At 39.3% G+C, this 22,717-nt stretch overlaps 1 long non-coding RNA gene across 3 annotated transcripts in view; it reads left to right on the top strand.

Annotated features, from left to right (window-relative positions):
• Nucleotides 1-266: 266 nt before the first annotated feature.
• The window catches only part of LOC143159123 (uncharacterized), a 510,504-nt gene continuing 488,053 nt past the window's right edge, over nucleotides 267-22,717 (top strand). For all 3 annotated transcript variants that reach the window (XR_012995119.1, XR_012995120.1, XR_012995118.1), the window contains exon 1: nucleotides 267-311. This is a non-coding gene — a long non-coding RNA (uncharacterized LOC143159123). The remainder of the gene's footprint in view (nucleotides 312-22,717) is intronic.

Genomic DNA, 22,717 nt, shown 5'->3' with positions numbered 1-22,717 from the left:
ACCAGCAGTTGTTAAATGCAGCTACTAAATAACAACCCTTTAAAAAAAAAAACACCCCACACAAGCCATAATGATGATGATGATGATGACGGGAGGGGGGGGAAATAAATAAATAAAAGCGAGCGAGAGTCGGCGAGGGAGAGGGAGGCAGGTTCAATTATCTAAACAAAGAAATCATGGCGGAGTGTTTACATTTGGCAGCCCAAAGACTGTTGGATTACGGACCCCCCCCCAAACCCAACTGGCTCCCCCCGGCCCCCCGCAGTAGCGGCTTGTCGGAGCCCGCCCGCCGACACCTCGCCGCGGCCCGGGTAAGTGCGGAGCTTGCGGCGGCCGGACCGGCGCCCCAGCCCTCCCCGGGCGGGCGGTGGGGCGGGGGCCGAGCCGGCTCCCCCCGCCCGGTGCCGTGCCGTGCCGTGCCGTGCCGTGTGTGTGTGTGTGTGTGTGTGTGTCTCTGTGTGGGTCGGGGGGGGTGGGGGAGGGGGGACGGGGTGTGCACTCCGCCGCGCTGCCCCCAGGCTCGCCGCGCCCCCCTCGCTGCGCCGGGCAGGGGCAGCCTGTCCCTGTCCCCGCGGCCGCGGTGCCGCCTCCCCACCCCGGGGTCACGGCGCCCGGCGCTGACTGGCGGCTCCGCCCCCGCGGCCGGCCCCGCCGCGCCCCCCGCCCGCCCGTTGCCGCGGTGCCCAGCCGGGCGCAGACAGCTGCCCGGCCCGGTGATGGGGGGGCTCTGCTCGGCCCGGTGATTGGGCACTCTGCCGCTGCCCCTACCCGTTCGCGAGGCTCTGCTCCTGGGGAGCGAGAGGCTCCGAAATGGGTGTCGGAGGGGTGGGGGGAAGAGGGGGTTGCTAGATGCGGCTCCTGCTCCGGGTGTCCGAGAGCCGCATCGCAGAGCGAGCGTGGGGACCAGAGGAGGCAGTCGGGAGCTGGCAAGAGCACTGAGACCCTCTCCCCAAAACACCCTCACACCCAAACGCTCTAGCCGCCAAATGCCCTTGTCCCCAAATGCCCTCTCCCCCAAATGCTTTTCCCCTGCAAATGCTCTTACCCCTAAATGCTTTTGTCCCCAAGTGCCCTTAGCCTCAAACGCCCTCACGTTCATGGGTCCTTGCTTCCAAAAGCTGTTGCTCCCAAGCATCTTTGCCCCCAATGCTTTTGTTCCAGTCTCCCTCACTCCCAAATGCCCTTGCTTCCAAACAGCTTCACCCCCAAACAGCATCACCCCCAATCTTCCTTGCGCCAAAACACCCTCACTCCTAAACTCTTTTCGCCCCCAAAACCCTCTTGCTCCCAACCTCCCTCAACCAAGCAAGGGGTTTAGCTGCTCTTGGTGTTCCTCAGAACTGCCCCCCCCCCCCCCTCCAGTGGGCCCTATGAAACAGCCAGAAAGGCACCTGGGTCCCTCCCCCTGCCAAGCAGCAGCCCCCAGACTGCTGATCCGACACTTGGCCCCCCATAGGCCACTGCTGTGAAATGTGGAAATGACCCTTTCACACAGACTGCAAGTGTTGCTCCCATGTGTCCATCAAAAAGTCCCCTGGCCCCAGACACATCTCAGTGCTAGAAAGCTGTAAAACTAATTTGGCACCTCTGGCCTCCTGGATCTGGCTAACAGGCAGTGGCCTCCCCCTGGTTTTCTGGTACGAACACATGGGCTGTGTGTCCTGCTGCACTGCACTCATCCCCCTATCAGAGTGTTGGGGAGGTGGCAACATGCATGTATTGCTTCTAGGGTTTTGCAGGCTATTTTGTCAGGATAGAGGCTGGGAGCAGAAGGACCAGCAAAATGTCTACTGTGGTAGCAGGGCGTAGGGGCTAGGAAGACAGTTGGCCGGTTCCAGGTTTTTTCTGACACAGTGCTGAATCTACGTATATTTCTGGGGCTGTGCTCCCACATGTCCCAAATTCAGAGTACATTGAGCTATGTGAGATTGAGAGAGGTAGAAAAGATACATCTTTATTTCTCTTTGAACTGCTTGACTTAAAAAGTTTGTGGAGGTCAAATTCATGAATGAAAGAAAAATGCTTGATATTGTAGAGTTATGAGGCACTGTAAATGAAGAAGGGTGTTGGGACTCGGGAGTTTGAGCCATCTGCTTTTCATGGTTATCCATGCCCCTTCCCAAGGCAGCAGGTTCTACAGTTGTTTATTGTTGTGATGTTGAGAAGCCCGTGTTCATATCAACATGGTGGTGGTGCATTGAAACAATGAGGAAAACACAAATGTGGAGATGCATATCGGTGCCACTGCTGGGTGTGCTTGCACAAGGACTGCGGGTTTGATTCTCCAGTGTGACTGTCTCTTTGCTGGATCTGTGGGAGCACATGCTGCACTAAGGGAGTGTCAGAGTGGCCCGCAAGTGATAGCTGTTGCACAAGATCCATGTCTGTCTACAAACCCTCGGTGGCTGTCTTGCATTACTAGGTGTTGTGGCGGCAAGTTGCATGACAAAGTTACAAAGCACAGGTTAGCGCAAAGTGTTAAACAATGCAAAATTCTGGCTCTGAAGACATCAGCGAAGAAAATTATGTTTTCATTTCTCAGAAGGTCATTGCTCAAAATCTCTTGTTTCCTTTCCTCTCTTTATTCCTTCCTCTCTGCAGCTACATTCCCCTACATCTACACTTAGGCCAGGCATTTCTGGGTTGGTACATTCTGTGGGTAAAAGGTCTGTTGAGGAAATTCCCCATACACTTCGATTTTTTGCCACTTTACTTCCTGCTTGAACTGCCAGTTCCTAGAGTCTCTGAAGGTCTGAGGCTGTTTTCTCAAGGAAAGCTCTTAATTTAAGTGGCCTGTTAACTGTTAATTGCTGTTCTGGCTATTTACCTGAATATCATGTCAAACCTGCTGTTCTGGTCTGGAGGCTACACTGGTTACCTGCTCTGATCTCTAAACTGCTACTGCTTTCTGCTGTTTTATTGAAGACCAAGGTAATATTTCTCTTCTTAATGCAAAGTGTCATTTCCTTAGATTTAAGAGTTTTGTTGAGCAAGCTGTCCCACTTGAAACTGCTTATACAATAATCTCAATTTTATGTCTAGTAAAAAAAAGGCTTCCCTGAGACAATATTCAGAGAATTTTGTTGTTTCCTGTTCTTCATTATGGATGTGTTTAAAGGAGAAAAACTTTTAAAACTTGGCAAAACAATGAGGAGTTGATGGGTAGGCAGTTAACAGAGTTAGGTAGGAAATGGTCCTTATCAAACTACAAACATTGGTATGTTCAGTGTAAGCAAAGCTTGAACTTTTAATGTATGCTTACCAGGCTGATTGGAAGTTTGGAGAAGGTCATGTTATCTCCAGGGTTGTCTTGAGATCCTGCAGTTAATGCAACACTGGCAGTGCCAGTGAAATTCCATCCCTAGAAAAAATTTCTTTCATTTACGGTATTTAGTATTTAGGTTCTGTTTTCTGGTAACTAACTTAACAAAATCAATGCCATATTTTGGCTGTTTGACTGGGATAGTCACACAGAAATGATAAAAAAATGCTGTCAGAATGGACATAATTTTGTCTCAGACTGAAGAGAGCATTAATTCCCTTTTGGTGAGTGTTAGTGGTTTTTTGATTAATGAGAGTTCATTCGGGTATCGAGAGAAGAGACCTCACAAATGACGCTGAATCTGTTTCCCCAGTATGTAATAGAATTAAACTCTCAGGCTGTTGCTGGACAGTAAGATATTCTGACATGAATATATATTTTGGAGCTCTGCACAAAATGAGGATTTCATGCATAGGCAACACAGTGTGACAAGTCATATCCTCTGTGACCTTGTGCTTACAGTATAAAGTTGTGTAATAATATATTCTGCTAAATTAATACGCAAAACGGGTAGAACATACCTCATTTTTATGCTAATAATGATATTTTTCAATTCTAAGCACCTTTTTTGCTAAGACCTCAAAGTAAATTACAGGTAGGAGTAAACCAAGCTTCAAAACACCATTGTGAATTTTTGTATTATCATTCAGAGACTACTTGGAAGGTATCTTTATTAAGTACTGTTATTTAATTTTCTGTTAATTATTGTCTGATTTGCTTGCTCTCTGATACTGTTTTCTCTCCTAATATGTTAACAATAAAATACGATCTTATAAAACTGAAAGAAAAGAAATATTTTAATTTCAGCCACAAGAAAGGACAGATCTGTCAAGGCTAAAAGGAAAAATAATACTGACTTGATTCCTCAAGGAATTAGCAGAGATTTTGCCAGTAGGATGTGTTTTATGTGGCTGGAACATAAAGTAAATTTGGGATGTGTGGTTCATCCTGTGATGTAACTGTAGGTGAAAGGCTGGTGAGACTTTACGACGAGGTTAGCTGAGGGAACAAATGAAACCTAAATTACTTTGTTTAATTCGAATCACAAAGGATAGGATTTCCAAAACTGTTGACTACTGGCTGAGTTCTGCTGTCATTAATGTCAGTGGTAAAAATGTCATTTGCTCCAATGAGAGCAGATTTAGGCCACTTTGCTTTAGCAATCCTGTCCTTTATGTTTGTATAAAGTGTGAGTTGAATCTTGCATTCCTGATACTCCAGCATGTGTTTGTTATAAACTTCAGCACAGGATTTGATTCTCTATCATACCCCTGCATGTGGAGATAGAGTAGCATTTTTGGGATAAGAATCCAGCTCGTAATGTTCTTCAGTAGCTTTTTCTCCATCGATGTCAGTGAGGTTGTATGGGCAGTCAATTAGTACAGAATTTACTCTAACTTATTAATGCATATTTACAACCTTAATTCCAGTTTAACAGAATGTTTTGTGGTGGAACATTTACAGAAAGAGCATGTGAAAAAATTATCACAGTATGTATTAAGCACAAAGAAAGCATCCCTATACTGCTGTGTAGGAGCAACTGACAAAACAGAACATATTACAAGAAACTATCTTTTTCATTAAGTCTGCACAAAATGAGGATTTAACGCATGGGCAGCACAGTCAGTCCCAGCGGTTTAATGCCCATAATCCCACCTCGAAAATGACTTCACAATAATAATTACTGTTACAAAATGGACACTGCTTCCAATTTTGGCATGTCTACTTCACACATAACTAATTGCAGACACTGAAGGCAAGATCTTATTTTACCAGCCACCTAGTTCCAGAAGTGCAGCTAACCTTCCCATAAGATTTCCCGTCTCAAACTGACAACTTTCTGCTTTGCCTTATTTTGCCACAATAATGCAGAGCATGTGTGGCAGCCACCCTCACTTTGGCATGCTCAAACTATCCCTGGACATTAAGATACTATGACATGAATATATATTTGTGAGCTTTGCACAAAATGAGGATTTCACGCATAAGCAACATAGTGTGACGAGTAGTATCCGGCATGACCTTGCAAATGCGGGCTGAGCTCCAGAATAAACAGCTCAAAAGAGCAAGGAGTATAGCAGATTCTCGGATTCTGGAAGGAAATTCCATCGTTCGGTTCCAAGCCTGCAGCGAGTAGCATACAACTCTTCCTACAAGTTCCTAAAACTTACCTGCTTTACACAGGTGGTGAAGTACCATGGCCCAGAGAACAAAAATTTCCAACTACTTTTAGAAAGGCAGGGTTATTATTACAGAAAATCCATAATCATCAGTGGAACTCATCATAGAGAGCTGAAAATCCTCTTCATGGCTGGAGATTTCAAAGCTCCTGGGTTCCAGATGTGGAGTGTTGTTTCTCATTTTAAGAGGGCCTACGTTTGCCGCTTGTTTAGGCTGTACTTCGTATCTCCTATACATTTTCTTGTCAGCTTTTTTCTCTTGCCAAATTAACGATGGGTTTGGATGAAACAGTTTTTTCTGCCTTTCAAAAATAAAGTGTGACCTTTTTAAAGTTGAAAATAACAGATATGTTACTGCTACATACAGGGAGGTAAGAAAGTGTCGTCTCACACCTCTCTCTCTCAGTTTAGAACAATCTGGTGCAATCTGGCCCTTTGTCAGAGCTGGCCTTGAGTATGGGCAGCCAGACCCCTGGGTAAGGGGCAGAAGAGGTTGCAGAGCCTGCTGGTGCAGTCAGAGCCCAGACAAATAATTGGCCGTGCTAATGTTGCATATAATAAAAGCATTATTTATGCACAGCTAATGACTCATCAGTGTGAAGTTTTCTTTAAGGTTATCTTTGCACAGATAGTATTATTGTACATTCTTGTTCAGGGGAACTAAAATGAAATATGATCTTGAAATATGCATGTTATCCTTCTTTAGACTGTATCAAAGATGCATATCATTCAGCATATTTTTGAGTTCTTTGTTGTTTAAAATTTCAGTGGGTTTCATCGGCTTTTTAGGCATAAAACTGAGTCTACAGTTGTGGGCTTGTGGTTAGTTCTGGAGCATAAAGCGCTGTAGAAACAAGACAGGAAAGGATCTTAAGAGGCCATCTTCCTTTCTCAAAGGCAGGATACCTGTGCCATTATTGGTGAAAGTTTCTTCACTCCATTCTCAAAAACCTTCCGCAACAAAGTTTTTGCAGTCTTCCTGGGCAACCCATTGACCTAAATCTCCCTTGCCATATTGAATTCCATTACCACTTGTCCTATCTAAATTGGACATAAAGAGGAGTCTATTCACTCCTGTCTTTTCATGTATCCAAAGAACATTACTGTGTCCCTGCCAGTCATCTCCTCTCAGGACTAAGCAAACCCAGTTTCTTCCCCTGTTCCTCAGAGGTCAAGTCCAGACTCCCTCCAGTTAGTCCAGACCCATCTCGAAGGGTTGAGCTGACAGCTGGACTCAGTCTCACTCCAGCCGATGCCCTACCATCTCTCATTAGGATGGAAATTACTTTGTTTTTATCAGTACTCTTGTTTAAACATCCCAATATAGTGTTTTCTGTTTAGGTTCAGTTCTTAGGGCTTTATTATTACGTGAGGCTTGTAGACTATGGAGAAAGCATTAGTAAAAATGAATCTCATATATCTATCTTAATATGGCAATATACCTTATCTGTAAAATATTTTTTCTTTTATGAGTTTTACCTTTCTTCTCTCTCCTTTTCTAGTTGAGATAATTTTAGGTAAATGACAATACCACTCCTATTTCCAATGTAAGGATAGGATTGTTTGAAGTGTAACACAGTCCCATACTATATAACTGTCCTATATATTTACAAGAATAAGTTATTCTGGTTCTGCTTTTTGCTATGGTCTATTAGGAATATCATCTCTAAATGTTAGAACTATTGATATATAGATGCAGACACAGCAGATCATAGACTCAGTGCATACATTTTGGCCTAAGAACACATTCATTTTGCTTCTAAAAAGCATTCTATAAAGTATAATATATTTGATAATATTTCTTAAATTGTGACGTCTTTGAGGTTGGGATATTCATAAACGTTTGCAGAGCACCTAGCATTCATCTCTGATTGGGGCCTATGGGTAGTTTAAAACCATAAATATTTAATGGTAATGGTAATTACCCTTTGTTCAGAATAATAACGTCTTTGAAGTTCCATCTTGGATGAGTGAAACCCCCTTAATAATTTTTTTCCCACCACTTTGAAGAACATTCTCTTGTCATTGGAAGCATTTCTGGAATTCATGGTTTTGTACATTGCAAAAATGCCATACTTCATAAATTACAGAACTGTCTGCTCCAACCTGCCTCCTGCTTAAGATGTACAGAAAGCAGAATGCAAGTGGCATGACTGAGCGTATTCTGTGGATGTTTCTAGCTTAGTGTTTTAGTTCAGGTCAAGAATGATGTTTGGAAGGGATCAGGCCCACCTCCAGCACTTCGAATCTCATTATGGAGTGGTCTCCCAGAACAAAAACTGGATTCCTCTTGGATTAAGCTACACCAGAAGGTATTATCTAGGAGCACACGTAGTGTGCTCCAGCTGCTTGGGAGCATTCCTTCCATGGAACCAGACCAGAACTAGCCTGTAATAAACCGTCTGAAAATTATGTAACATGGACATTGGGTCCTTAGCACCATGTTGCTTTACAGATCATCTCTCGTTTCCCTGCCTTACCTGCTAATGTAGACATGATCCTTGGTTTCAGAGCTGAGAGGCCATTAGGAAATAAACCCCCCACTGATTGCGTTACACTAAGTTCACTGCTTTACTGAAAAATCTCCAAGGAATATTCTATAGGATACCAACCCTTAACCACAGTGAAATATACTCTACTTCATTAAAATTGTGAAATAAATGACAGAAGGGTTTTCTTTTGACTGCATTTACAAATCTTTGTGGAAAAGGCCAATTAATGGAACTATTTGTGGAGTCCTGTGCTTGATTTTCATTTGATGACCCTGTGGTAAGATACCTAGCAGGGCAAAGGCTTCACTATATGGCACCGCAACCATGCAGAGAGGTACTGTAAGTGACCTATGAAAACTTGACAGCATATTGACTATATGGTATCCATTTAAAAATGGCTGTCATGGTGTATTGACAGCAGCACTAGCAAATAAATAATACATATTTTTAAAATTCCCGTAATTACATGTTTACCCAATAGGCCAGAACAGCTCTGTCCCAAGGAGCTGTTGCAGTCTGAGTAAATAATACATGTTTTAAAGTCCATAATTACATATTTAAACGATAGACTATCAAGGAAATAATGCACATGTTAAAAAGTCCATAATTATATATTTACATGATAGTCTGTAAATTCTGTAATTACTTATTTACACAATAGACCATAGCAGCTGTTACAGTCTATTATGGTAACTCTCATAGAATTATATTATGGATTTTTTTATAACTTAAAAAATACGTATATTTAACTAGAAAATTGTATTGTTAGTCTTAAAAAATCCCACAAACCTCTAAGATAAGAAAATATGCGTAAAGGTAAAAATTTAGGGTGATATAGAGGTAGAGAAGTTCTTATCCCTTCAGTGATAAATGTCTTTTGTTAGCATGAGGCACTTAGGATTTTTCATTAATTTCAGAATTTCTTTATTTAGGTAGCTGAAATATAAATATGCAACATTATATGATTATACTTTCCTTATTGTCATGTAGACATTCAATTTGGATAAGCATTTGGGATTCTTAAAATTCTTTAGTTCCTGTTCTGCTCTTATTAAAATCAGTGATAAAACTCCCATCAACCCCGGTTTCAGAAATCATTTATATTGAGGACAGCACTTAAACCTGTACTTGAAATCAATGGCACTTAAGCATCTTTTAAAAATAAGCACATACTTAAGGACTCTCATGAATTCTGATGGACCAAAACATATGATTAAATGCTTTCCCGAATTGGGATACTGTCTTCCATGAAGGCAGAATTGGAACCTTCCACATACATGGCTTATTGGTGGGCCACCGGTTTTTTGTTGTTCGTGATGTGGCTTCTCCCTGAGGAAAAGTTTTTTAGCATGTTTAAGTACAGACATAAGTGTGTAAGAATCGGTGCTACAGCAAATGTGTTGCTGCTTCTTTGTTCTTTGTAGAGATTCATGAATTGAGAATTCATCCAGTGTTTTCCATAGCTCAGCTGCTGAATTTATTCCTCATGTTAAAGACTGGATCAATACACCTAAATGAGACTTCTGTCCATAATTACTACTAAATAGCAAGGCTAAATCAAGCAAGTCAGAATCTGACATTTAGCTCAGCCGGACCTTATGCATTTAGTAACGAAACAGAGTATGAGAGAAACCTTTGATCCTCACTGTTAGTTTCATTAAAACATTTGAGTTAAGAGAATTTGAACTGTTGGGAGCCCCATTTATAGACATGCCTTAAATGTAATGAAATATGCAAGTATGTTTTAACAGTGGTTTGAGGTTGAGGTGTTCAGCTGCACTATATAGGCTGGTCACAGATTTTGACTGAAAGTATCAGGTAAAGGGCTGAAGGTTTTGTCTTTCCTTGGCAACGAACAGTATAGCATCACATTTGGTATAAGAAGTATCTATTCAGAAATAAAGACGACGTTTTATCAAGTGAAATACACAGAAATTGACTTGCACAGGGAAAGAAAAGCCTCAACAAGATATACTTCTCCTATTTTTTGCTATGGATCTTCCCAGATGTTGTTACTGACACCAGTGCACACGTGGATATTTGGTTAAGTGACCTGGAGCTTCAAAGGCCAAAGGGAAAGTCAGTATCAATCCTTTGTTAAAAGCACAAAGCTGGTAGAAGAAACGATTAAATAGCAGGAACCTAATTCTTGTCTCTTGCATGGTGCTTTTACCTGTGTAAAATAGATAAACAGCACTACCTGACGGGTTAGTCTTTGAAACCAGCAAATGAAAACAAGGGATGTAAGGGATTAGAGAACCAAACGTGAGAGCATTAACTTCAGGTTATGTAGGAACCATATTTAACTGGCTTAAATTTAAAAACATCTTCATTTTTGCATTCTCCACAACAACTTGCATTTGAGAAGTAAAAAATAGAAGACATCTCTGTCTTGTTGGACAGCCCTGTGGCACTCAGTACAATGAGAATAACCGATCCTCTTCATGTAAGTGCTATCCCTGTGAAACTGTCAAGGTCAGTTTCTGTGTCATTTTTCTACTCTGTTTTCCATTTTAAAATATACACATCAACATTTGCTGGTTTTGTAACACTTCCAAGCTTTACCCTTGAGTTAACATACAGGAGTTGTCATCTTCTACACATGCATCCGAATCCTGTGACTTACTCAGATTCTTTGAAGGTTTTGCAGATCTTCAGCTTTTCACCAGGTGAATGCTGAGAGTCTTCACTTCTCCCACCCTTTTTTATTTGTATGGCATCCCTCCTTGCCAGGCAGGCATGTTATCTGCCAGAAGTTCTGTTACGTATTATTGCTAAATAAAGATTTTGTGTTCATGTAACTGTGGCAGTTCTCTAATAATTCTGACCTGAGGTTGAATAGATCCAGAAATGCACAATATAAATTTATACAAATAAACAAGATGTGTTGCACAATGTAAGCTATATAAAGGGAAAGCTTTATTATCATCTGCTTTTTGGGCACAAACCAGCTTATTTTATTGTGAAAAATCCCACTGGGGAGCCAGCACAGGGAATATTACATGAAGAAGGCAGGCAGATTCCAGCACATTATATTTGCCAATAAGCAGTACTTTGCACTTGTAATTTTGTTAATTGTCAGAAGTAATTTAAATTCATCAATTATCAATGAGTAATTCTATCAGAAGTGTTTCTAGGAAAAGTTAAAATCCCAGTTGGATTGACGCAACACTTTCTCCTTCAGAGACAGATAAATTTAGTACAGAGTAATTTGTCTCACATGGTATTTTGCAGTGTTCTTGGAAAATTAGATTTGAGGCTAAAGTGAGACTTTATTGCTGTCTTCATGTATGCAATGGGAGAGTATGTGTCTTTTTGAGAAGACAGAGCCAGACTTTTCTCAGAGGTGCACAGTGAAAGGGGAAGAGGCAACGGACACGAGCTGCAACAGGGGAAATTCTGATTAGGTGTTAGGAAGAATTTATCACAGGGGGGCTAGTCAAACGCTGGAAGAGGTTACCCAGACAGACTGAAATCTCAAACCTTGGCAATTTTTTGCACGGGGTTCCTGACTATCTTTTGTAGGTTGCTGTAAATGTAGGACAGGTTTTGGCTGTGGTCCCTCTCCGTCTTGCCCGTATTCTGCAGAGAGCTTTCAGATTAAAATGTGTTGTGCTATATAAAAATAAACTGTAACTATTACTGGTTTGTGGTGGTTCTCATTTGTGATAGAAGAGCAAGTGATTACATCACTTGGCAGCTGTGATGACAAATACATATTTGTCAGAAATAGTTATTTACTTCATATGCACTTGTTAGTTTTCTTTTATTGCCTTTTTTTATTATAATGGAGCTTGAGGACAGAGACAGATTTCTTCCCTGCAGTGTTAACTACAGTAAGAGGTAGCATTATGGAATGCTCTTATAATGATAAATATTTCTGAGACAAAACATTGTGAAAACCTATATGTATAAATTCCTCTATCCCGGCTATTAGGATGAAGAGTAAAACTACAGCTTACTATTAGTAGGGATTTGTCAGCAACTAAACGACTCCTCACAGGTAGAGAACACCTCCTTCCCCATATCATCTTCTCTATCGTTTGCTTGCTGTTCTTTAAGATCTTTATGCAAGCAGTATATCTTTTCCATATAGGCCAGTGTTTTGCATTTGATGATGCCAGGTACAGCTGAGGAACACCACAAGAAAGGAATGACCATCCTTTAAATGCTTTTTTTCTCGGTCCTTTATACTCTTTTTTAAATTTAAGAATCTGTGAATATAATATTGAAATGGCTGGGCCTCTGGAAAAGTGAGTCACATTCTGCAGCACAGTTGGTCAAGAAGGCCTATGTTATAGGTGGATAAACTGGGACCCAGAGGAACTAAAGGACTTTCCCAAGGTGCCCCTGGGAGGAAGGTAATACAGCTAGCACAGAGCTGAGCAATTTTGCCTATTTTGTCCCAAGCATTAGTCAAGATAAAATGGTGCAGATTGGTAAAGATAGTTACTTTCCTTCTGTCTTAAATGTATTCCGAGAGCTGAATTTGATGAATTTCAGTGTTCATCAAAGCAAAGGAAGTTTTACTGTAGCTCTAACTAGAGTGAGAGACAGTGTGGAAAGGTGTTGTGCAAGCAAGCCCTCACAGCTGTATTAATGGACTTCAAACCTGACCTGCCGCACCCCTTCAGTGAACTGTCAGGCCTCTCTAGTTCAAAGAGTACAAAGGGGAATTGGGCTACAGTTAACGGGTTCATCTGTTTTTCTGTTGCATGGAGTCTTGACTCTTTGTTTTAAAGGATGTTGGAAAAATATCAAGCAGAGGACTGATGTGAGGGCTAATATGAGGAGCAGGAAGAATGTCATATGAGGCAAAATGACCATAGCTAAGAACTTTCCATAGCAGCTGAGCAGAAGAGCTGTCGTTCTGCCCTGTTGAGTCCTGCAGGAATTTAAACAGTCAATTAAAATGGTATGTGTAAGAAAGACCGGGAAAAAAAAGTCAGCAAATTTTCACATATAACAAATTCTATTTACATGTAATAAATGTCATCCTTTCTCTTGAATCTTGTTCAATTTCTACTGCTTTTGTTCAAAGGATGCATATTTTTAAAATGCAGCTGAATAACTTTCTGAAAGCATAATGCTTAAATAGGTCTGGTTTTGGTCTTGGTAGTTTTATGGTTATGCACCTAAAATAATAATATCAAGAACAAAAAATAGATGCCTTTGGTGGTGGTAGCAGTGCATGTTAAGTACTAGTTGTTCATGTTGTTCAGGAGACATGTTTGAAATTCAGAAAGTCAAACTTTTAGAAATCAGGTCTTCAAATAACCAAAATAATGTTTTTCCTAAAGTTTTATATCGTATCTTTTGAATACTTGATGTTTACACACACAAAGAGAAATGCTTCAGCTGTTGTTCTATAGAAGCCTTGTTGAATGACTGAAAAATAAAATAAGAAGTCTTGTTCTCAGCAATGAACAGTGCATGTAAGTAATTGGTCACTAATATAATTGAGGGCTAGTGGGTTTGGTACCTAATATACTTTTAATACATCGGGGGATTCTGAGCATAAGATAAGAAGACGAGTAACTTAGTATAAGACCTATTAATATTCACAAGCCTATGTTTTCACAAGCTCCAGCTCAGAGTCTTTACACAATCACAGTGTACTTTTAATGAGTGTTGGTACATTTTCTATACACCCAAAACAGTTTTGTACAAAAGTAGCCGTATATCAAAAACATGCAAATGACTAGTGGCTGGTTTGAGGCTGGCTGAAAATTTGGCATATCTACATCCTCAGCTATCACATAATTTCACAACTGCATTTATATTCAGTCAATGGTGTTAACACTGCAGCTTTTGTGATAGTTCCTGTAATATTTCTGAATGCTATTATAATAACTTCTCTATCACCTGCACCTTTTAATGATTCATAAATTCCTTGATTTCCATGAACAGCAAACTATAATAGCACTATAATCAGGACAGCATGCTAAAGTATAGCAGAAACTTCTGCTGCCTGACTACCTCCAGCTTTCCTTCATTGCCTGACTAAATTGTTCAAAATGAGGTTTCCACTACAATTTGAAACAAGGAACTCCTGAGTTCAACATGAATACCAGTGAAGGAGACCATGCTGAAAATTAAAAAGCAAAATAGACAATAACATGTAACAGATTTCAAATAGAGTAAATGCAAGAGCGTTCACTGTATAACAGGCATATTATTAGCTGTACCGTAATTTCTCTTTTTCCTCTTTCAGTCATTGGGTCTTTTTAACTAACAATTTCTCCTATCTACCACCTACATACAGCCTCGCATACGCTGCACACATATGTTCTGCCACAATGATACTTTCCAGTAACTTTTTCTGGGATGGTTTGACAGCTTCATTTGAAAACACAAAGGGACTTCTGTGAATCAGGTTGCGTGATAAATGCTGTTTTTTGGGCACTCCTCTTTGTTTTCCACCTACCAGGACTAAATCAGTCCCTTAAAACTGCAGTAAGTGAAACATCATAGGCATGACAGAAATCACAGACGCTATAATCAGAGGTCGCTGTGGGTTTTTTTACTGTTGCTTGTTTTTTCCCCTAAGCTTTTAAGAAACTATCTCACTCTGAGAATTAGGTACTGGATGCAAAAGCTTTTCCAGAAACTAGTGATATAGTTTCATTTTATTCCATCTCGGTACTGATTAAAAGCTTTGACTGTTGGCTGGCCATGCCATGTCTTATGTGATCAGTCTGCTTGAAAGGTGTTCATCATAAAACTCACCATTTTTCATATTAATTCTGGTAACTTTCTCATCTGGTTGGATAGACATGGAGAAAAGTCTTCTTACTTCTAAAGGATAGGTATGAGATACCTTAATTTCATAAATAAGCTTGTTCTGCACTGGTTCATGATGAGATGTGCTGCGTATAGAAACAGAGAGCTGTCAATGTGCTCCTTTCACAAGCTGTTAGGTCATTAAAAAATAAACCTGCATTGATCAGAGTTCATCCTGTATGGAGTGATTTTTCAGATGAGCTCAGTGCCGGCCTAACTCTTCATCTGTTGAAGTCAATGGGAATTCTGCTATTAACAACAGAATTAGGCCAACTGAGTACTTTTGAACATCACACACTTCATATTTTATTAGTGTTTTTTTTAACTGTGCATATATAATTTTTGCTTTACTAAGCAATTTATGGCAAACGTCTTTATTAACAACCTCTGCATTAACAACCAAACAGGTATGAGCTCCATTCTTCTGCTTCGAAGTAATACTTCTAATAGCATTGAATGACATCCTGCCTTGAAGCCAATGGCAGCTGTGTCTGATTAGGAAGGAATGTATGAAGTAGACAGTAGAAAAACCAAAATGGAGGTAAAGGAGAAAACACATCATCTTATTGGTATAAGAGAGTTTATATATCAAGGCTTGGAGTTAGGCAATCTAACTTTTAGTTTAAGAGATTATTTTCTAGATTGGCAGTAACTATATCTAGATTAAAAATATAACTGTTTTTTCACTCACCCCATTTTTTTCTGAAGAAGTTGATGCCAACCTGCTCTGTAAAAGGGACTGTTTTCTATGGCTGGTGAAGTTAAGAAATCATTTTCCCTTTTCTTTTGTTCGTGATACGTTTCCATCTTAACTATCAGTTTCCCATTTCTGTAGCATTCACTACACCATTCCACTGCTTGTAACTAATATGTTGATAATCATTTAATATAACTTCCTTTTAAAACCAGCTACTATGCTGGAAAATTGGAAGTTAAAAAATGTGCCAGGTTTTAAAGAGAATTCTGTTGCAATTAGTTTGTGATTTGTATAAATCAACATGTATTATTTACAAGAAAAATCTAATCCACTCTGTGGACTGTTCTAGTATAGTTCTAGTATCTACTGGAATGTTCAAGTATATCCAAGAATTGTGGCTAAAGTGATAAAGTTGACGCTTGTACTAATGGTGTTATCAGTTGTGCCAGATGAGGACTGGTGTTGTTCAGTATTGTGTTTTAAAATCGGGTGAACTTTGAACAGAATTTGCAGATTATATGCTGCTATCTAGGGTAATCAAGATTTTAAAAGTCTGGAGAGGAATTTTAGAAGCATCTGCCAAAGCTGAGTAAATTAACAGGCTAATGAGAGATACAATTCTTGGAAATGTGTATTAGCTTTTTTTTTTTTAAAAATCTATTTCCAGATTCTATATTGGCTTTAACTTCTTGTGGAGATCTCTGTGTCATTGTGGACAGATCAATGAAAAACTCTCCCTGATAACTTGGCCATTGAATCTGATCCAGCTTCCACTTAAATCGGTGGCAATACTGCAGCTGATTTCGGTGGGCAATGATCAGTTTCTTAGTGGGATGGGATGAATAATGTTACTAAAATATTATGCGAATAAATCAATGGCCCTGGTTTATAGAGAATATTCTGATTCCACTAAGGAGGAAGTGCTATTGTAAGAATTGCTAGAAATACCAAAGGACTTGTTAATGAGGACTAGCCAAAGAAACAGAGTAGGTAGTGTTAGAGGACAACCAAAGGAAAAGAACACTTAGTGGCTTATGAACAGTTGAAAGCTAGAGAGAAAAAAAAATTGTGGGACAACTCTGTTCCATGCTTTTTAGCACATCACCCCGATAGTAATAGTCACGCATATAGTTAATGTCTTGATTTCCGTTTAAGAGGTGTGATTTTTTTCCTCTACTGAAAATTCTGTAATTTTCTAAAGTAAGCAATAGTCTGACCTAAAGGTGCGTTGACATCGGTGAAGAAAACCACTGATTTCTGTAAGGTTTGGGCCAATCCCCAAGATCCTTGAGTATGCCAGCATGTTCTCATATTACTTTATATTACAGCGATAGGGAAAATTCAGGAGGCTTACTTCTACCTACAATTGCCATTATTTGCAATTTGCACTGGGTTTTTAAAAAATTGTTTCCCTTTCTTAATTCTTATAATGTTTAGAGGGCTTGCTTCTCACCTTGTTCTCTTGTGAAAACCAGAAATGTGAAATTAATGAAGGACATCAATGTGAGAGATTTGAACTTTATGCCTTTCAAGGGTGGAGCCCCTTTGCTTGTTATTTGCTGCTAGTTTTATTAGCATAAATTTGTCTACACTGAATTAATTTGTCTACACAGTAGAATACTCTGCCAAGTTTTTGGTCTGTCTGAGTATACTTCAGTCATTCTGAATTTTAGCCTGTTTCTTTTCATTGACTAGCCTACCAGTTTTTCTCTTTCAAACATATCCTGTGGTGTTACTGACTGTTCTCACACTTCCTGACCTTGTAGATTAGTCTTCTATGTGTTAATCTATCAGAAGCTTTTCTAAAGAGTGTGGAATATATGCTTGTACCTTCCATTATGATCAATAATTTGTAATTCTTCTTAAAAAAGCGCTGAGGGCATTTTTAGGCATGATATCCCTTTGGTGAGCCGTGCTAGCAATTTCTCTTGCAGCTATACAAACTCTTAATCGTATTGTTTCCTGAAATAATAATGTTTCAAGAGTATGGCATAGACCTGAAGTCAGGGGTTTGTATTTTTCTAGAGAGTGGTTATTGCTAACCTCTCTTCAGTCCAGCTCATCTTTCCGAACAGGTTTTAAATATATCTGCTAATGATTCCTCCATCTCTTCTGACATATCTTTCTGAGCTCTGAATTAATTCTGTCTATTCTTGGAGTTATGTCAACCTTCAGACTTTCTAATTTCTTGGTGAGCTGTTCTGCCGTGTTACTGATTTTCTTTGGTGTTTATTCTTCCTCCCCCAGGAAATTTATGTCTGATCCTGTCATTAGTCCCAACCTTGTTTTATGGACAATAAAATAGAGAGTTCATTTTTAAGCAGTCTGTCCTTCCTGTTAGTAAACTGCCATTTGCCATTTCATAGGTGTGCTTCTGTTTCTCTCAGTGACCTTATGCTATTTACGTGCTTGAGAAGAAAAAAGTCTTTATTTACAATTTCCTCACCTTATGTGAACTTTTCCTTTCATTTTCCCCCTTTGCTTTCCTTATCAGTATGTTATAGTCTTTTAACTTCATGCTATAATCTTTCTAGTTGTCTTCCCTATCTATATTTTTATACCTTAAATATGCCTTTTTCTTAAATTAATTTTCTTGCATTTTCCTCTTCATCCACAATATATATATTAACACACAATGTTCCGATGCTAGACAGCGCATATAACCTTTGGGCATGTAGTAATTGACTTTCAGTACTTTCCATTTCCTTCTCTGTCCTTTTCCTCCAGTGCTGTTTTCCATTCAGTCTCACCCACTGTTTCAGTAATTCTCTTTGCTGAATTCAGAGTTTTGATTTTTTGTGGGGATGTATTTTTGTCACACTGTCATCTTAATTAAAACTGTAACTAGATTGTAACCACTGCTGAATTGATTCCAGTTATGTCCTCTTCTGTTCAAATCCTAGGTGAAGCAATAATTTCTGCTCTCATTCTTTTCTATATTGTTTAAAGAGACAATCCTGCCTAGAAAATGTGTTTAAAAGCAGTTATAAAAGCTGTGTGATGGGCAAAATTTTAACCTGTGGTCCTGTATTTGTCCAAGGAGAGGGCACAACACAGAAGCATAGATGAAGGCTACCCGAGGCAACACAGCCAATGTGTTTCAGCACAGACCGCTGGTGTTTCTCACAAGGGCTGGGGATTTTCCTCCCTGGCTTGCCCTGGTGATGCTGTGCTGCAGGGTGGGAGCCCGCAGCGGCTTTGGGATGGTGGCTCTCTGGCAATGCAGAGCACCTCTGGTCTTCAGAGGGGACATACTTTGCGAGGAAGCAGTGACAGAGGCAAATGAATGTCAATATGTCCCTTTGACAGTGTAGGGCATCCTTACAGTACCAATAACTGCTTTTAGCTATCTTAGCTATGAAACAGTGCTTTGTAGAGTAGTTCATAGAAATCTGAAGTTGTATTTTAACAATAGGTCTCCAGCCTTGCTGACAGAAAAAGTAATTTATTTTGCAGTCTCTTCACATATAATAACACAATCACATATAGTAGATTCTGTCCTTCTGCACTTTGCTATACAGTGTTAATGACTGGCACTTAAATACTTTACAAATTGAATTGCACTTGTATGAGAAACTGGATTGATAAAATAAATTACTATATCTTATAGGTTAAGGTTTTGGTTCTGCAATTGTAGCTGTTACAAATTACCTAAAACCCTTTTTAAATTGCATTTCACATGGCTATATTTTACAACTACTCTAATAAAAAATTCTATACAAAAATTGTTTGATATTAATAGTAATCATTAACAACTTGATAGATTCTTGTTAAGTATATTTGCAATACATTTAATCTTATTAAACTCAGCTCTGAGTTGTTTCTTCCAAATATTATAGGTCTTTATGAAGCTAGCAGTATAAAGAAGAGATTTCAACCATTTTCGGCCAAGAATTAGGTTTAGCTTAATGGATCAATTCTTTTCTTATTAAACTGAGTCTGACCAATGCCAAGTAATACATTCAGCATTGATCTTTGTCTCACCCTGCTGTAGCTTGCGTTCTTTTTATGTACGTGAAAAATAAGGTGCCAAGAATGAAAACAATGCCTGTATAATACAAATACAGAATTTTTCAGGCTTCCATTCTGCTTATCCTTTCAGTTTGTTATTAATGTCTTGTTCAATGCTTTTCTGAAATGTATTTTTTAAAAGAACTTCTCTTTCCATAACGGGTATTTCTCCTTTTCTGTAATTAACAACAAGCAAAATGAATAATAATAAAAGAGATCTGTATACCACTGACACATGTGAAAGTCCTGATAGGGGTATCTCATTCAGTTGTAGAAGGCCTACATGTATCTGTTCGATTTTTATATGGTTTATGCAGTGAAATTTAATCTCTAAATGAAGGGAACCTTCCTAACAAGTAATCTGAAGCAGTGGTCTCTTGGTTTGTCTTTATAAAAATAATTTGATTTAATCTGAAAACTGAAAATTACATGAAACTGGGGATGTGATAGTTCAGATAATGATAGAAGTTGAGATGATCTCAGTGTTTCTGCTAAAACTCATTTTTGTGCACTTTAAAGTTCAGAGAGAAATACTCTGTGAAGCCTGAAATTTCAGATAAAGTACAGATCGGAATTCCACGAGAACTTTGCCTTTTTTTTAATTGGCGCCAAAATTTCTCATTTGCTATACTAAGGTCTCATTCAGGGTCAGTTTGTACTTATGAACACACCCCGGGTTTTGTTTACACCGTGGACCTTTTCCAGCATTCTAAGTGTGCCCAGTGGCCAGATTTTAAGTGAAAATACGGGCATATTGTGCAAGTAATGTCATGTACAAGTTAACTATCTTATTTTTCTGTATCCAGAATTGCTGTTGCAGGTTTGTGAATGCAAATAATGGTGAAATAAAATGATAGAGCTATACGCTTAGAATGCCAGATCAGTATTTGCAGGTTTCTTCTTGTACTTGTATGTTTTAAATGCTTTTCACGTTTCACATTTTGAAAATGTGACATATTTTCAAAATAGTCTAGGTATTCAAAAGTGCTGATTGGACATGTCCTGTAGAAACTACTGATTAGATAAAGAAAGACATTATTGGGGGTTAAAGATGCCATGTGCTTTCTGCATTTGTATTTACAATCATATTTGTTCTTTGAAGGAATGATTCTGAATACATTTTTGTACAGCTGATCTACATTGTATACTTGGTTGCCTCTTTTATATCACAGAAGTGTTATCAGATATGGAATCTAGAACCTTCTGTGACAAAATTACAGGCTTCCACCTTTGGAATTAAATATGTACTGCTTTGTGAGCTGCTACTAGAAAGCAAAATAATCGCAATGCTTACATAAATCCAAAATTCCATCCTGTAGAGGGCAATGGTACACATAAACGTAATGTAGTGTGTTATACCAAACACAACAAGCAACTGAGACCTGTAAATCCTTCCAAAGTCTGTAATATATCTAGTCCTAAATATGAACTTGTGTGCTTGCTCTTATATACTGTCCTGTGTGTTCATTGAAAAGTTGGTGGGGGTTTTTTTGGTTTGGTTGTTTTTTTTTTTTTGTTATATCTAAGTATTTCTGGAGTTAATAAATTACAGAAAATGTTTAAACGTTAAGGAGCTATGACTGGAATCTTGAAAGGAGATTAAAGAGTATCAGTGCTCAAATTCCAGTGAAATTCAATGGATTTGTTTAAAAACCCCAGTGTTTAAATATTTGAAAGAGTATCAGGCATGTCAGTAGAGGAAATGAACAGGATGATATGTTTGAAATTAATGACTGTTTTGTGGCTTAGAACAGCCACAGAACCCTTTGACTATGTATTTATGGAAGTCAGACATATAGCAGGTTAAAATGGGAGTTAGGGATTAATTCAGAGTTTTATTATTTTCCTTCATGTCCAAGCTTTACAGTAGTTCTACGTCAATAAACTTTTGTGTCTTTTTCTCTCTAGTCATTCTTACCAGTACATCTCTGTTTTAGGCATGGATACAGTACAGAGACAGCATTATTATCTATGGTAGCTGACCTCTAGATCAATACCAGTGAAGTATCCATAAAGGTTTTGTTGATTTGCTTGAGAAAGCTTGCAGGGCTGGATAGGAAGGTCCTTCAGTGGGTCAGCTTCTTTCTCTCTGAGTAATAAGTATTTGTCTCTCTTCTTAGGAGGGTGAAGTAAGACAGTCTGGCATTTTGACTAATATATAGGTGCCACTCAGATTGGTATATTCCCATTCAGCTCAAGTCTCTCCAGCTGCTCAAGCTTAGCAGATACAGGGATGTGAGTGAGAGCGAGTTAGTTAAGGTTTTATCCCAGCTATAATACGATCTGTTCTTGTAAGCCACTCTTTTTCATATATCAAAACGACAGCTTTGCCTTTCACTGCAGGTCAACATCTGCTTGATTTTTGCCAGCAGAGTTCACTTTTTCAGCTGTTTTGAATGAGCTGCTGTTGGCATAGTTGGGCTACCGAAAGGAAGCTGTTGCAAGTTCCGGTGGACATTTGTTTTCCTAAGACTTTTCAGATGTCTGCAAAAGTAGCTTCATTTCAGAAAGGCTGTGTACCCTGGGACTTCCCGCTGACTTTGCATTTTTCATTTATTTCAGCTCCTCTTTTTTTCAACTTTCTTCATTCCAATTTAAAATGAGTCCCTGCCCACTGCTGTTCCCAGCAATATTTATTTTGCCCAGAGACAGAGACCTGCTTTCTCTCTCTGATACAGACCTTGTCACAAGGGTCCATGTTAGCGTACTCCAAAGGCAGGCTGACTGTGTCACCCCTCATTTTGGTGTCTTGTAGCATATTTGTTGAATATTTTGAAAAGTTAAGTATACAGCAATAGGAGAAAGAGGACAATTTCATCATGTTCACTGAGCACAATGTAAGTAAGTAAATGGTGTAAGTAAAAGAGGACATCTTTTCCCTTCTGGGATTATGTATATATCCATAAACGCTATTTAGCTACATAGCCTTGACCTGGTTTGTAGAAAATTAACATGTGGTTTGGCTGTCAAATAGAGGCCAGGGATTTCACCTACGTTCATTGTAAACATAATTCTACTGCTCTAGCCAATGAGCACTCCAATTTTCTTTGCACTGTTCCCCTTCAACTGGCTGATCTGCCTGAAACTCTACCGATAGAAAAAGAAGAGAAAAGAAGTTTCAGAGCATGAAGCTTGGGAATCTTCAGATTAATAAAAGACAGGGGGGAAAGGAACACGGTTAAATAAGCTAGTCAGGAGACCTCAGCCATGGGTGCAGAAGATCCAAACCTGG

This window comes from Aptenodytes patagonicus, chromosome 3 (assembly GCF_965638725.1).
Source record: "Aptenodytes patagonicus chromosome 3, bAptPat1.pri.cur, whole genome shotgun sequence".
Lineage (NCBI taxonomy): Eukaryota > Metazoa > Chordata > Aves > Sphenisciformes > Spheniscidae > Aptenodytes > Aptenodytes patagonicus.
The sequence above is the reverse complement of the archived record's forward strand: the minus strand, read 5'-3'. Positions and strand labels throughout refer to the sequence as shown.